Source organism: Coregonus clupeaformis, unplaced genomic scaffold (assembly GCF_020615455.1).
Source record: "Coregonus clupeaformis isolate EN_2021a unplaced genomic scaffold, ASM2061545v1 scaf1636, whole genome shotgun sequence".
Classification (NCBI taxonomy): Eukaryota; Metazoa; Chordata; class Actinopteri; order Salmoniformes; family Salmonidae; genus Coregonus; species Coregonus clupeaformis.
This window is the reverse complement of record NW_025535090.1, coordinates 30,104-44,837: the sequence shown is the minus strand read 5'-3', so window position 1 is coordinate 44,837 and position 14,734 is coordinate 30,104. Positions and strand designations below refer to the sequence as shown.

The following is a 14,734-nucleotide window of genomic DNA, read 5'->3' as shown; positions in this document are numbered from 1 at the left end:
CCTTAGGTTATCAGCTCGGTGTGAACTGCCATTTTCCTTGCTACTGCATGGGCAGATTAACCTTACAATGTCATTCATAGAGCTCAAATCTCACCCTGGTCTCTCCCTACCAGGATCACACAACCAAATCCATTAACTATCCTTGACATTTTAGCAATACAACTGTTCCAGTAGATTTAATGGAACATCGTTGCATCATTGCTTTATTCCCCTATAGAATTACCCCTGTCTTGTTGCCCATGGGGGTGAGTGACTGCCATTAAGGATAATATTCACCTTCTGCTTGTCATCTTCACCCACAGATCTGCAGCCTGATGCGTGGGGGTATTGCTGAGCGAGGGTGTCTGGGTTGGCCACCGCATTATTGAGAGATCAATGGCCAAAGCGTGGTGGCTACAGCACATGAGAAGATTGTCCAAGCCCTCTCAAACTCTGTGGGCGAGGTGAGGTTCAGTTCAGATACACAGATATATTTCATAAAGGAGCTCAGAGGACACCAGAATCAAATAGTATGAAAGAGAATGAACATAAGATGCATTCATCTTTATTTATTTTTATTTGTTTATTTCACCTTTATTTAACCAGGTAAGCCAAGTTGAGAACAAGTTCTCATTTACAACTGCGACCTGGCCAAGATAAAGCAAAGCAGTGCGATAAAACAACAACACAGAGTTACGTATGGGGTAAAACAAAACAAAGTCAAAAAATACAACAGAAAATATATATACAGTGTGTGCAAATGTAGCAAGTTATGGAGGTAAGGCAATAAATAGGCTATAGTGCAAAATAATTACAATGTAGTATTAACAATGGAATGATATATGTGCAAGAGATGATGTGCAAATAGAGATACTGGGGTGCAAATGAGCAAAATAAATAACAATATGGGGATGGAGGTAGTTGGGTGGGCTAATTTAAGATGGGCTGTGTACAGGTGCAGTGATTGGTAAGGTGCTCTCTGACAACTGATGCTTAAAGTTAGTGAGGGAGATAAGATCTCCAGCTTCAGAGATTTTTGCAATTCGTTCCAGTCATTGGCAGCAGAGAACTGGAAGGAATGGCGGCCAAAGGAGGTGTGTTGGCTTTGGGGATGACCAGTGAGATATACCTGCTGGAGCGCATACTACGGGTGGGTGTTTGCTATGGTGACCAATGAGCTAAGATAAGGCGGGGATTTGCCTAGCAGTGATTTATAGATGGCCTGGAGCTAGTGGGTTTGGCGAGCGAATATGTAGTGAGGACCAGCCAACAAGAGCGTACAGGTCACAGTGGTGGGTAGTATGTGGGGATTTGGTGACAAAACGGATGGCACTGTGATAGACTACATGCCAATTTGCTGAGTAGAGTGTTGGAGGCTATTTTGTAAATGACATCGCGAGTCAAGGATCGGTAGGATAGTCAGTTTTACAAGGGCATGTTTGGCAGCATGAGTGAAGGGAGGCTTTGTTGCGAAATAGGGAAGCCGATTCTAGATTTAACTTTGGATTGGAGATTCTTAATGTGAGTCTGGAAGGAGAGTTTACAGTCTAACCAGACACCTAGGTATTTGTAGTTGTCCACATACTCTAGATCAGACCCGTCGAGAGTAGTGATTCTGGTCGGGTGGGCGGGTGCCAGCAGCGATTCGATTGAAGAGCATGCATTTAGTTTTACTAGTGTTTAAGAGCAGTTGGAGGCTACTGAAGGAGTGTTGTATGGCATTGAAGCTCGTTTGGAGGTTTGTTAACACAGTGTCCAATGAAGGGCCAGATGTATACAAAATGGTGTCGTCTGCGTAGAGGTGGATCTGAGAGTCACCAGCAGCAAGAGCGTACATCATTGATATACATGGAGAAAAGAGTCGGTCCAAGAATTGAACCCTGTGGCACCTCCATAGAGACTGCCATAGGTCCAGACAACAGGCCCTCTGATTTGACACATTGAACTCTATCTGAGAAGTAGTTGATGAACCAGGCAAGGCAGTCATTTGAGAAACCAAGGCTATTTAGTCTGCCAATAAGAATGCGGTGGTTGACAGAGTCGAAAGCCTTGGCCAGGTCGATGAAGACGGCTGCACAGTACTGTCTATTACTCGATCGCGGTTATAATATCGTTTAGGACCTTGAGCGTGGCTGAGGTGCACCGACCAGCTCAGAAACCGGATTGCATAGCGGAGAAGGTACGGTGGGATTCGAAATGGTCGGTGATCTGTTTGTTAACTTGGCTTTCAAAAACTTTCGAAAGACAGGGCAGGATGGATATAGGTCTATAACAGTTTGGATCTAGGGGGGGGGCAGAGCTGGTGGCCAGGGTAGTCAATAAAATCATTAGGCTGTAAGTGTGTGCCTCTAAGCTTGATTATTTTCAATGAAGATATTGACAGATAAAATAACAAGCAATAGATGCAAGTGCCTAGCAAAATTTTTGTTTTCTGTCTTTTCCTAAACCAGATTCACATGAAGACAATGCCAGCGGCCATGTTCAGACTCTTAACAGGACAGGGAGACTCCTATGTATATTTAAACCAAGGACAGATCCCATTCTCCTCCACAGAGGAGCTGTAAGCAGCGGTTGTTTACAGTCCAGTTGGAGAGCTCTGGGTGGACAAGACAAGACTAGCAGACTAATGAGTGTCTGAGGATGGCTAGTGAGCCAGAGTGATTTTCTTTTTATTTTGTGTCGATGACTTATCATTTTTTCATCTCATCTTTTTTTAGCTAACATTCATTCAACTGACACTCCCTATATTTTGCTGATGTTAATACTAAAGAGGGTCATCTGGGCAGAAAGGTAGTTTACCTTATTTATTTGTGTTGTTTGTGTTTTTTGGATGTCAGTTCCCAGTGAGACTACATGGAATGCATCACAATGTGTTTTTTATATCCATATCAATGTAATATTGTACCTGCATATTGTTTCATTTAGTTTTCTTTGTTGTATTTATTTGTAGTGTAAATACATATTTTGGTAATGGGGAAGGACCATGGTTGCTTTGTACATATTTATTGACTTTTCCTGCTGGTTTGATAGCAGGGAAAAGAGCCCTGGACTGCTAAAGGACAATTGAAATCCTGTTGTTAATATAGTTTAGCTGGACAGTAAAAGGGTGTTTTGGGAGTGACTTGGGTAATATCATTTTGTTTATATTTATCAAGCAAATGCTAGCAGTAGAGGTTGTATGTTACAAAGCCATACTCCCTTCAGATTTGAACTTTTTCATTTTATAGAAGTTCAACCTCATCATGATAACAGTCATGATGAGGTAAAGGTTCTTGACTAGTGTGCAAGTCTTTTTAACTTCCATATGTCAACACAATTTATTGGACAGCACTGTCTCTCACACATTTTAATAACAGTTCATTCAAAACTGTTGAACTTAACATTGGTTTGATTTTCAAAATAATAAGCAATGTATGAAACTTGAAAGGGTCGTTTCTATGTGTGCTATGTTCATCTTTTTGTGTTCCACCCCAACAGAAACTCATTTGAGTCGATTGTAAATGTATTGTGTTGTAAAAGCTGTGTCCATTGCCATAAGCAGTATTAGAATGTCTGTACAAAAAGAGAACTTTGTCTAGTATTGTGTTCATAAAGCGTCACGGTTAGTCACTGCAAACATCCCCCCTTCTGCTGTGTCGGGCTTCAGCCTTGAAGGAAAGATGAACAATGAATCCCATCTGACTGAGGAAGCCTTACGACTGAGTAATGCTTTTAACATGCATTTTACTAAAAATTACATTTGAAAAATTAACATTTATCTGTGTGCATGCCTCATGATAGTATCAAGTCATTATGGCAACATAACAATAAAATCTCAAATAATCCCCAATTTCTGTTTTGCTGGCTCACTGGAATAATTGTTTTACTGTGAATTGTGTCATTAGGTTTTATCAGTCAACATTTTCAGATAAACCATTTACATTTGTTAAATATTTATTGTATGGACAGGAGATTGATTGTCTGCATTACAGTATGTGCATCACACTGGACTTGGCGTACGGTGTGTGAATATCTCTAACTCCTCCTGGTGGCAGCAGCTAGGTACTGACTAGAGGACTAGACAAAAAACAACAACTACAATATTTCAATACTTTCTGGTTTATAACAAGATTCAAAGGCTTTATTTAACAGTTTTGCATCATCTTATAAACATATGGTAATCAAGTAATTACAGTCAAAAGCAACTTGAAATCACATGATGAAAGAGAAATCTGCTGTGAGCACGTTTTGTCAAATCATATACTTAGTTGCATAGCGTCTCCAAATATCAAATTTCAAGAGTGAAAATTGCTGTTTGGGCAACAGGTAACCTGATGTCACGAGAATGTATATCTCTAATTAATCAAACTTAGTGCTTTGAATAATTCCCAGAGGGTGTAAGGCTCTGGTTTAATCATGAATTAAACGACGTCCGCAACCAACAAGAATGATCTATATGTTTTCCAATCATGGCTCTGGCGCCAAAAACACTTTGCTCCGTCCCTTCAACCCTGGAATGCTTTCTCAACAGTTTCTAACTTCCCCCCTCTGTTAGTGGGTTGACACTACATTATAACTCTAACATCGTTCACACATTTATACGTATTTGGGAAATCCTTTAGTCATTATTCTTAAAATACAAATTAATCTATCACCTGATTAAGATGGGGCAACATAGACAACTAACAGAAAAATCGACTGTTAGATCTACAGCGCTGTGGTTGTCTATACTAGCTCTTATTGGTCCTGGTGTTCCCAGTCCTCTCAGGGTTCTGGTCAGTCTTGTCACACTTGAGCATGACCTTGACCCCTTGTCCCTGGCGTGTGGTCTCGAAGGCCTGCACAGCCTGCTCCAGGGGGAACCGGTGGGTCACCAGGGCGCCACGTTCACCTTCTTAGAGGCCAGCATCGCTCATAGCCATTGGCCAGCTAGAATAAGAGGACAAAAACACATTAACAGTTGAATTATAAGACAACAGATAAACACAACTTGCTGCAATTGTTGGAACATTAGAGACCATATTCCTGAAGACCTCCCATTGTTGGGAAGGGCCCATAAGTAAGCATTTCACTGTTAGTCTACACCTCTTGTTTACGAAGTATGCGACAAATACAATTTTATTTGAAGACCTTTGTCCTGCGCTGGCTTCAGGGCTCTGTTGTGTGAGATGAAGGGCAGTGTAAAAGGCAACAACTTATTTTCTGTACCTAGTTAATGTGAGAGAAAGAGATTCACTTACGTGGTTGCAGTAGCGGAAGACCCCTCTGATGTCCACACTCTCTGAGAGCAGCATTGAGCAGTGGGACAGTGGTCATCGCTGCACCCATCCCTACTAGAACCACCACTCCTCCAGGACGTGTAGCCTGGCAGCAAGAATATATTTCTTTATTTTACACCAAATACTAACAGACGAACACAAATAACGACTACATCTCCTCTGCCCAGACCTACATGTTCACCCCCCCATCCCTAGTGCCTGCATTATTGTTTGCCACATGGCCTTACATTTTACTAATTTGTTTTTCTTGGTCGCCCATGCTATTTCAATACTTCAGTAATAAATCATTAGATTTTTCCATTGTGTTAATGATGGCGGATTGATAAATTTTTTGTATATGTTTTTTCAAGATGAGAAGAGAATCGTCCCAGCCCATTGGGTCCTCACTACACCCCCATATGCCATGTCTTGAAATTTGCAGAGACGGATTAAAAGTACATTTACATTCTAATACTTTGACAACCAACTTTCTAGCTTTGCCCATAACTTTTGGACTTTATAGCATTCCCAGAGAGCATGAATTATTGAGTCATTATTCGTTTTACACTTAAGACATGATTCTGCTGTTGTGCTATAGAATTTGTGAATTTTGTCTCTTGTATAATAAATTCTATACATTAGTTTATACTGGATTAAGCGTACATTTTCGTTAACTGTAATTTCAATAGTTGTGCTCCAACACTCCCCTCCATCTTGTGCCAACATCAGTTCTTTTTAAGTCTTGAACCAATAGTTCATATTCTTTTCTAAAAGAAAACTGCAACATTTCACAGTACAGCATTTCCATGGGTTCTAATATCACTCTTGTGGCTGTACTTACATAAATGGCAGTTTGGACACTGCTCTCCACACCGGTGCACTCGATGGTGATATGAGGCTGTGCTCCCAGCAGTCCCTCCACTCTCTTAGCCAGCTCCTCAGGCCCCATCCTCCTTCACAGTCAGAGGAAAGTCTGCACCCAGCTCCTTGGCCATGACCAGGCGATCTGCTGACAGGTCTAAAAACAGAAGGACAAAAAAGAGTACTGTGGCAGTCCCAACTATACTGGGCCATCAAACAGTAGTACTAATGTACCAACATTTATACCTTTTCACTTTGAAGCCCTTCAAAAAAAGGAAGACCCTGGTAGACAATTTTGATTTGAGTGAAACAAAATGGATCCCATAAAGAGTGTATTATTACCCCCTGTGCCTTACCAGTTATGACTACCTGTGAGGCACCCATAGCCTTGGCCACCAGCAGACAGACCAGACCAATTGGTCCTGTGATAGGGAAAAGAGAAATGAGAGCGATGCTTAGGTTGAATGTGCACATATTGGTGGAGGATTTGGACACTGCTCTCCAAGCCGATGCACTCGATGGGGATATGAGGCTGTGCTAGTAACCTTACAAGATATTTTTCAACTTAGCTGGTCATCGTGAAACTGTGTGAATGAGGGCTAGAAGTGATGACATGAGGGGTCAGTATAGGAAATAGTGTGTAAACCTGATCTGAGCCAGAAGGGCCCATAGGGCAGGAGCCTATCGTCTGATTCAGTAGCTTGAGGCAGCGTGATGTAAAAGTACACTCCCTGGACAGGGACGCTAGTCTATTGCAGGGCCTATATGGAAAATATAGGGAAATACATTATCATTAACTAAAAAGCAAGAGCTGATCTTTATTTAACCAACCCTTTCATTCATGAATGAATATTTAGGTATTTACATGTGTTAATTACGCACCAGCAGAGTGGATTTGTTAAATATTAAGTATGTTACTACAGGTGTTTAAGTTCACTTGGTTTCCCCACTGATGTTATGCTGTCACCATGATTCTCACTTTTGTAACTAACCCACATTCTTTAATTTCCGAACTTGCATGGGCATGTTAGTGGAATGTAATAACCGCCATACTTCTTATTGGCTGTATATTCTGCAATGTTACATTTAATTTTATTTCATTTTATCACATCTTGTAGGAGTTGAATGACTGGACATAAAACCTGAACAGCTGCAACTGCAAAAATTGTGTCACACTTCATGGGGTCCAAGCTGCAGTAACAGTAAATAACAGTATCAATGAATGACAGCCGAGTTTTTTACCTACCTGCCCCACAGATAAGTACACTGCTGCCCAGGGTCACTCCAGCTCTGCGGCAGGCATGAATACCCACAGACAGGGGCTCAATCAGGGCCCCCTCCTCATATGTCACATTGTCAGGCAGTCTGTTCATATACATAAACAGAGAGAACTTAAGCAATGTAGGTTTGTCATGTTACCCCCAGTGTTCCCCATTGGCAGTATGTTGACCGTTACCTGTCCTTGTAGATAAAGTAGAAATAATGAACTCACTTGTAACAGAAGTTGGCGCTGTGTTTGTAAAATCTGCACAAATTCCCATCATCAGGGGGTGTGGCACAGAAGAAGATGGTGGGGGAAAGATTGTAGTTTCCTGATTTGAAGAACTCATCCATCTCGCGAGGGACACCTGGCTCTACAGCGACTCTATCCCCCTAATTAGCCAACACATATGAATAATTGACAGACAGACAATCCAAAGTTGCATTATCTGATCAGTGTTTTTTTTTAACTGATTAACTTTAACCTGCATTAAAAGCAACAACATACCCTCATTGAATCAAGTGAGTACTTCCTTCTCACATGCTTGCACAGTTCTTACCTTCTTTGAGGTTCTTCACTGCTGAGCCCACCTTCACCACCCGACCAGCCGGCCTCATGCCCCAGCACCATGGGTTTCTTTACCACAAAGTCACCTATGCGTCCATTTAGCCGAGTAGTGCACATCTGACCCACAGATCCCAACTGAATGCATCTGAAGCAACACCTCTGGATAAAGGAAAGACAAGCAATTGCTCCATAGGACAAACAAACTGTACACAGTTTCTACACAATTGAAAATCAAATGCAGAAATATACTTTACAAGCTGTCAGAATACTACATTTTTCTTATACCATTTGGACCTGGTTCAGGGATGGGTCGTTGTTCCTGTAAGAAATCAATCATCACAATTAGCCTGACCATTCAGATAATCAATCGTAAATATTTATCCATTCATACAAGCATTCCCCATGGCCATGAGGAGCGTCCCGCAACCAGCCATTTAAATTACCACTTATATTCAACATTTTGACTTTTTTGCCATCTGTAACAAAAGTAAAAGTCAAAATTGTTAATATTATACATGGTAATTGAAATGGCTAGTTCCGGGCCGAAGCTAGGCCATGAGCAGATGGACTTTCTGATTTTGACCAAAATCTGCAGTTCGAAATCTCGATCTGCTTACATCATCATGACACAGTTTAGACACTACTTTATTACCAGTCTGAGGTCGCCCTGGGAATGCAACACCACGGATAGGTTTTCTTTTTCCATGTTGTATTCACTCAAAGACAACTACAGTGTGAATAAAATAAGAAATTTTGTAAAATGCTTTTTTGGTCTGTGCAGGGCTCAAAGTGCATCTTCCTGCTGCTTGGTGGGCAGTCGACAAAAACAAAACATGTGATTGGCGTACGGTGGCGTTAGATAGAACATGCCATTATAGGAAAGAGAGGGTCGAATTGAGCTATTCCTAAAAGAGAGCTAAAATTATACGAAAAGTGTATTGCTATTTCGTAGCTATCTTTATTAATATAATCTGACTTATTCTAATGATTTATAGGTTGATAATGGTGTAAGGCTATGAAATGACTGCTACAATGTTTCTGTTGTTCCTATCTCACCTGCTGCGTCGCATTTGAGCTAACCCAGAGCGATCTGATTAGTCACATGATTGCAGTGCGTGGTACATGGACCAATCACAGGTCTTGTTTCGGGGGCGGGAATGAGGTTGAAGACACACAGGAAATGTTTCTATGGAGACAAATATTAAACATGTCGGAATCAGTGGTCTGAATAAGACTCAATCGTCTGTCCGTATGCTTTGTATATAGAGTATTTTGGTTCTTTAAAAAAAAAACGTAGCTACAAATAACGCTAGGAAATAACGAACAACCACGATATGGTTGTTGAATGTGCTTACAAACATTTGGAAAAGTTAAATATTAGTCACCGACGTCTTGTTGTACCGTCATTAACAACACTAACCAAACTAAAAAAGATGTTTTTGAATGGCAACTGTCTCCTCTTCCCTCCAAACCAGGTAAGCAAGACTGTAAATTAACTTTCACTGAAGATGTTACCCCAATTTTCCACATTATCCATAGGGCGGCCTACAGAGCACCACTTTTTATTTTACCTTTATTTAACTAGGCAAGTCAGTTAAGAACAAATTCTTATTTACAATGACGGCCTACACCGGCCAAATTTACAGGGCAAAGTTGTACAAGTGCCTTGCATTAAAATCTTGCTGATTAGAAATCTGACTCCCTATCTTGTTTCTTGTGAAATTCCTGCATTTAGAACAGCTTGAGGAACTTGTTCTTGATGGGAACCAGCTAACTATGCTGCCAAGTGCCATTGGATCTCTAAGGAACCTTACAATCCTAGGAGTCAATTGTAATCCCATTTCTTCCAGAGGCCTTGGGAGACCTGACAGAGCTGCAGGTGCTGTGGGCTGCATACTGTGGTCTAATGATGCTGCCTTCCTCCATTGGAAGACTTAACAAGTTACAAAAACCTGGTCTAAACAATAACACAATCACTGCACTGCCTCCTGACCTAGGACAGTTACAAGCCCTACTACATTGGTTGAACCTGGCAGGCAATGAATTTAAGGCTCTTCCAGATGAAATCAATAACCTAGTCTTGGACTTGGACAGAAACAGTTTTGAGCATGTGCCCAAATCACTGTCAGGTCAGTGATTTCATGTGCATTCAACTGATCATTGAGTCTCTTTCCTCTATATCTGCAACGAGAGAAGTTGCTAAAAGCAAAGGCAATATTATTTTTGTACTATTAGCCTAAATGCATAATCAATTAAATATTTTCTACAGATATGACAAGTCTTCAAGTCATGAGTATGAAGTTCAATGACATTACGTCACTGGAAGATGACCTGATCCTTGGATTTACTGGAATGACTAAGCTTGAACTCAGAGAAAACCCACTCAGACACAAACCACATCATTGGAAGGTAACAAGCAAGAGGCCGGTTCAAAATAGCTACTGATTCAAGTATGGAACTTGTGTTTATTCTTCAATGTGTTGATTATGTATTGACTGCAAACTAGACTGGTTCAGGTGTGGTATATGTATGTGTTGGTAACCATTTAGTTTAGTTTTTTTATGCTCCATGCAGGGTTTGAACTTCATTTTGCTGGGAAAAGTGAATAAAGCCGAGGCAGATATTTCTGATTCATAACACACTGTATATCAAAATGCAGCATTGAGGCAACTTATCTCATCATGTCTGTGTCAATCAAAATATATGTAAGTAACGTCTTTTTATTTCAATAACATTTTTTAAAATAATTAAACAACTTAAACAATGGTGAATAGTGAAAAGGGGACTACACTGTCTAGCGATCCTGCTAAATCTGCCATTTAACATCCCATACTGTATTTGTTGTTCTCGGATAAAAACTGTTACTCTTAATTATCCCTGTGATCTGTATCCTTGTAATATGACATTAAGCAATATCTACTGTAGAGCGCCTTTTTTTAGAGACTGAAGAACCACAATGGCCTGGTAGGAAGTCTTGAAGTCCTCCTGAGTAAGTCCTCAGTTCATCAATACTGACATAGCCTTCAAATAGAATAAACATTGTTACATTATAAATATTTTCATTATTCTAGAAAGGGTGTATTTCTATCATTGATAATACATTCGTATGGAAAGCACATGATAAAGATAGTTGTAAGAATGCTGGGTGATAAGTATTTGTTTTACCTGTAACCATGTTATTAACTGGGTAATGTTGTACTTCACAACACAGAGCCGCCTCTCTTTCGGGAGTATTCGGAGTATCCAGAAAGGGTACCTCATGGCTATTTCATAAAAATAGTATACTTGTTTAGTGTGAGCACATTATACTGAACAGCTGTAACCATTGCATAGGTAAATATGACCCCTAGTGGTAGAAATGTAAAAAAGCATGCTCTGTTCTGGACCAATGATTTATACACTTTGTGTACAAAACATTAAGGACATTAAGGCTCTTTCCATATAATAATAATATGCCATTTAGCAGACGCTTTTATCCAAAGCGACTTACAGTCATGCGTGCATAATTTTTTTTGTGTATGGGTGGTCCCGGGGATCGAACCCACTACCTTGGCGTTACAAGCGCCGTGCTCTACCAGCTGAGCTACATAGACTGACCAGGTGAATCCAGGTGAAAGCTATGATCCCTTATTGATGTCACTTGTTAATTCCACTTCAATCAGTGTAGATGAAGGGGTTAAGAAGGATTTTAAGCCTTGAGACAATTGAGACATAGATTGTGTATGTGTGCCATTCAGAGGGTGAATGGGCAAGACAAAATATTTAAGTGCCTTTGAACGGGGTATGTTAGTAGGTGCCAGGCACACCGGTTTGTGTCAAGAACTGCAATACTGCTGGGTTTTTCACACTCAACAGTTTCCTGTGTGTATCAAGAATGGTCCACCACTTAAAGGATATCCAGCCAACTTGACACAACTGTGGGATGCATTGGAGTCAACATGGGCCAGCATCCCTGTGGAATGCTTTCGACACCTTGTAGAGTCCATGGCCCGATGAATTGAGTCTGTTCTGTGCAACTCAATATTAAGAAGGCATTCCTAATGTTTGGTATACTCAGTGTACATACACTACCAGTCAAAAGTCTGGATACACCTACTCATTCAATGGTTTTTCTTTCTTTTAAAAAATGTTTACATTTTAGAATAATAGTGAAGACATCAAAACTATGAAAAAACACATATGGAATCATGTAGTTACCAAAAACTTGTTAAACAAATCAAAATATATTTTATATTTGAGATACTTCAAATGCCACCCTTTGCCTTGATGACAGCTTTGTACACTCTTGCCATTCTCTCAACCAGCTTCATGAGGTAGTCACCTGGAATGCATTTAAATTAACAGGTGTGCCTGATTTAAAAGTTAATTTGTGGAATTTCTTTCCTTCTTAATGCGTTTGAGCCAATCAGTTGTGTTGTGACAAGGTAGGGGTGGTATACAGAAGTTAGCCCTATTTAGTAAAAGACCAAGTCCATATTATGGCAAGAACAGTTCAAATAAGCAAAGAGAAACGACAGTCCATCGTTACTTTAAGACATGAAGGTCAGTCAATATGGAACATTTCAAGAACTTTGAAAGTTTCTTCAAGTGCAGTCGCAAAAACCATCAAGTTCTATGATGAAACTGGCTCTCATGAGGACCGCCACAGGAATGGAAGACCCAGAGTTACCTCTGCTGCAGAGGATAAGTTCATTAGAGATACCAGCCTCAGAAATTGCAGCCCAAATAAATGCTTCACAGAGTTCAAGTAACAGACACATCTCAACATCAACTGTTCAGGAGGAGACTGTGTGAATTGCTGCAAAGAAACCACTACTAAAGGACACCAATAAGAAGAAGAGACTTGCTTGGACCAAGAAACACGAGCAATGGACATTAGACCGGTGGAAATGTGTCCTTTGGTCTGGAATCCAAATTGGAGATTTTTGTTTCCAACCGCCGTGTCTTTGTGAGATGTGGTGTGGGTGAACAGATGATCTCCGCATGTGTATTTCCCACCGTAAAGCATGGAGGAGGAGGTGTTATGGTGTGGGGGTGCTTTGCTGGTGACACTGTCTGTAGCTCAGCTGGTAGAGCACAGCGCTTGTAACGCCAGGGTAGTGGGTTCGATCCCCGGGACCACCCATACACAAAAATGTATGCATGCATGACTGTAAGTCGCTTTGGATAAAAGCGTCTGCTAAATGGCATATTATTATTATAATTCAAGGCACACTTAACCAGCATGGCTACCACAGCATTCTGCAGCGATACGCCATCCCATCTGGTTTGGGCTTAGTGGGACTATCATTTGTTTTTCAACAGGATAATCACCCAACACACCTCCAGGCTGTGTAAGGGCTATTTTACCAAGAGGGAGAGTGATGGTGCTGCATCAGATGAACTGGCCTCCACAATCCCCCGACCTTAACCCAATTGAGATGGTTTGGGATGAGTCGGACCGCAGAGAGAAGGAAAAGCAGCCAACAAGTGCTCAGCATATGTGGGAACTCCTTCAAGACTGTTGAAAAAGCATGCCAGGTGAAGCTGGTTGAGAGAATGCCAAGAGTGTCAGAGGAAGGCCCTCAAAATTGTAAAAGACTCCAGCCACCCTAGTCATAGACTGTTCTCTCTGCTACCGCACGGCAAGCGGTACCGGAGTGCCAAGTCTAGGTCCAAAAGACTTCTCAACAGCTTCTACCCCCAAGCCATAAGACTCCTGAACAGCTAATCATGGCTACCCGGACTATTTGCACTGCCCCCCCACCCCATCCTTTTTACGCTGCTGCTACTCTGGTAAGTATTTATGCATAGTCACTTTAACTCTACCCACATGTACATATTACCTCAACTACCTCAACTAGCCGGTGCCCCCGCACATTGACTCTGCAACGGTACCCCCCTGTATGTGAAAAACCTTGAATGAGTAGGTGTGTCCAAACTTTTGATTGGTACTGTAGGTAATTGTTCTGAACCCCTCAAAATTAGTAGCTGATCAGGAGATCCATACAATATGCAGTACATCCCAACTATTGATGTCTGTGTGATCACAGTAATCTCCACTGCAGTCCTCTTCCTTCTGCCTATTGCCCAATGCCAATATGTCATCTGAATCCTTACAATAGAAATACAATACATATACAAATGTATTGTGCTTAAAGTGAACAAATTATGATTTTCACTAAATTGAAACTAAGATGAAGAAGATCATTTTATTTACCTCTGTTTCAACAGCCTTTGCATTATCCTCCTGCTCCCAAATGAATCTCCCAACCACTGCTTTCATATTTTGTGTGCATATTTTTCAATGTGATGGAGAATATTATTATGGGAAAAAATTTTGCATTATGACAGTCATGCAAAATGCAAGGGAAGGAAAGCTGATTTATTATCTACTTACCCTCCTGGACAGAGACTGGAGGCAGCACATAATGACCGATTCACACCGACTTGACACTGTGGCATTTCTCACAGGCAGCTAGATAGAAGCTGTGAAAAACTGTCAGCCTGTTCTCAGCATAGTCCCCACTCTCAAATATCCTGAAATAAATAAACAAATGTATGTCAATGGGTCTACATTTCGATTTTCATTTCCTGGGATGCACTGCTCACGAAGAAACCATGCCCCCTAGAGGCGGGCCTATGACAGTGACACAGCAGGAATCAGGACAAAAAGGCCACGTTATACAAAGGAAAATCAGTGAACAAGGAAATAAAGACATCATGCTCAGCTGGGCTGACCAAAGGTAAAAACAAGAGAAAACAAACGCAACATCCGAAGTGGCTATTTTAATGTATAAATAAGTAGGAATTAATCGGGACGGTTAGGAGTCACAATTCATGAAGTGGA

General features: G+C 41.0%; 3 long non-coding RNA genes and 2 pseudogenes across 3 annotated transcripts; 1 reads left to right on the top strand and 4 right to left on the bottom strand.

Annotated features, from left to right (window-relative positions):
- LOC123487315 overlaps positions 1–2,660 on the top strand; it is a 49,854-nt pseudogene extending 47,194 nt beyond the window's left edge.
- A 1,401-nt stretch (positions 2,661–4,061) lies between these two features.
- On the bottom strand, positions 4,062–4,734 carry LOC123487312. Its single transcript, XR_006659725.1, has 2 exons — positions 4,614–4,734; positions 4,062–4,289 (listed from the first exon to the last, which is right to left on the bottom strand). It is a non-coding gene; the product is annotated as an uncharacterized LOC123487312 (long non-coding RNA).
- A 136-nt stretch (positions 4,735–4,870) lies between these two features.
- On the bottom strand, positions 4,871–7,955 carry LOC123487314 (annotated as a pseudogene).
- A 32-nt stretch (positions 7,956–7,987) lies between these two features.
- On the bottom strand, positions 7,988–8,744 carry LOC123487311. Its single transcript, XR_006659724.1, has 3 exons — positions 8,558–8,744; positions 8,191–8,224; positions 7,988–8,064 (listed from the first exon to the last, which is right to left on the bottom strand). It is a non-coding gene; the product is annotated as an uncharacterized LOC123487311 (long non-coding RNA).
- Positions 8,745–10,605: 1,861 nt separating this feature from the next.
- On the bottom strand, positions 10,606–14,169 carry LOC123487313. Its single transcript, XR_006659726.1, has 3 exons — positions 14,105–14,169; positions 11,071–11,168; positions 10,606–10,926 (listed from the first exon to the last, which is right to left on the bottom strand). It is a non-coding gene; the product is annotated as an uncharacterized LOC123487313 (long non-coding RNA).
- Between the last annotated feature and the right edge of the window lie 565 nt (positions 14,170–14,734).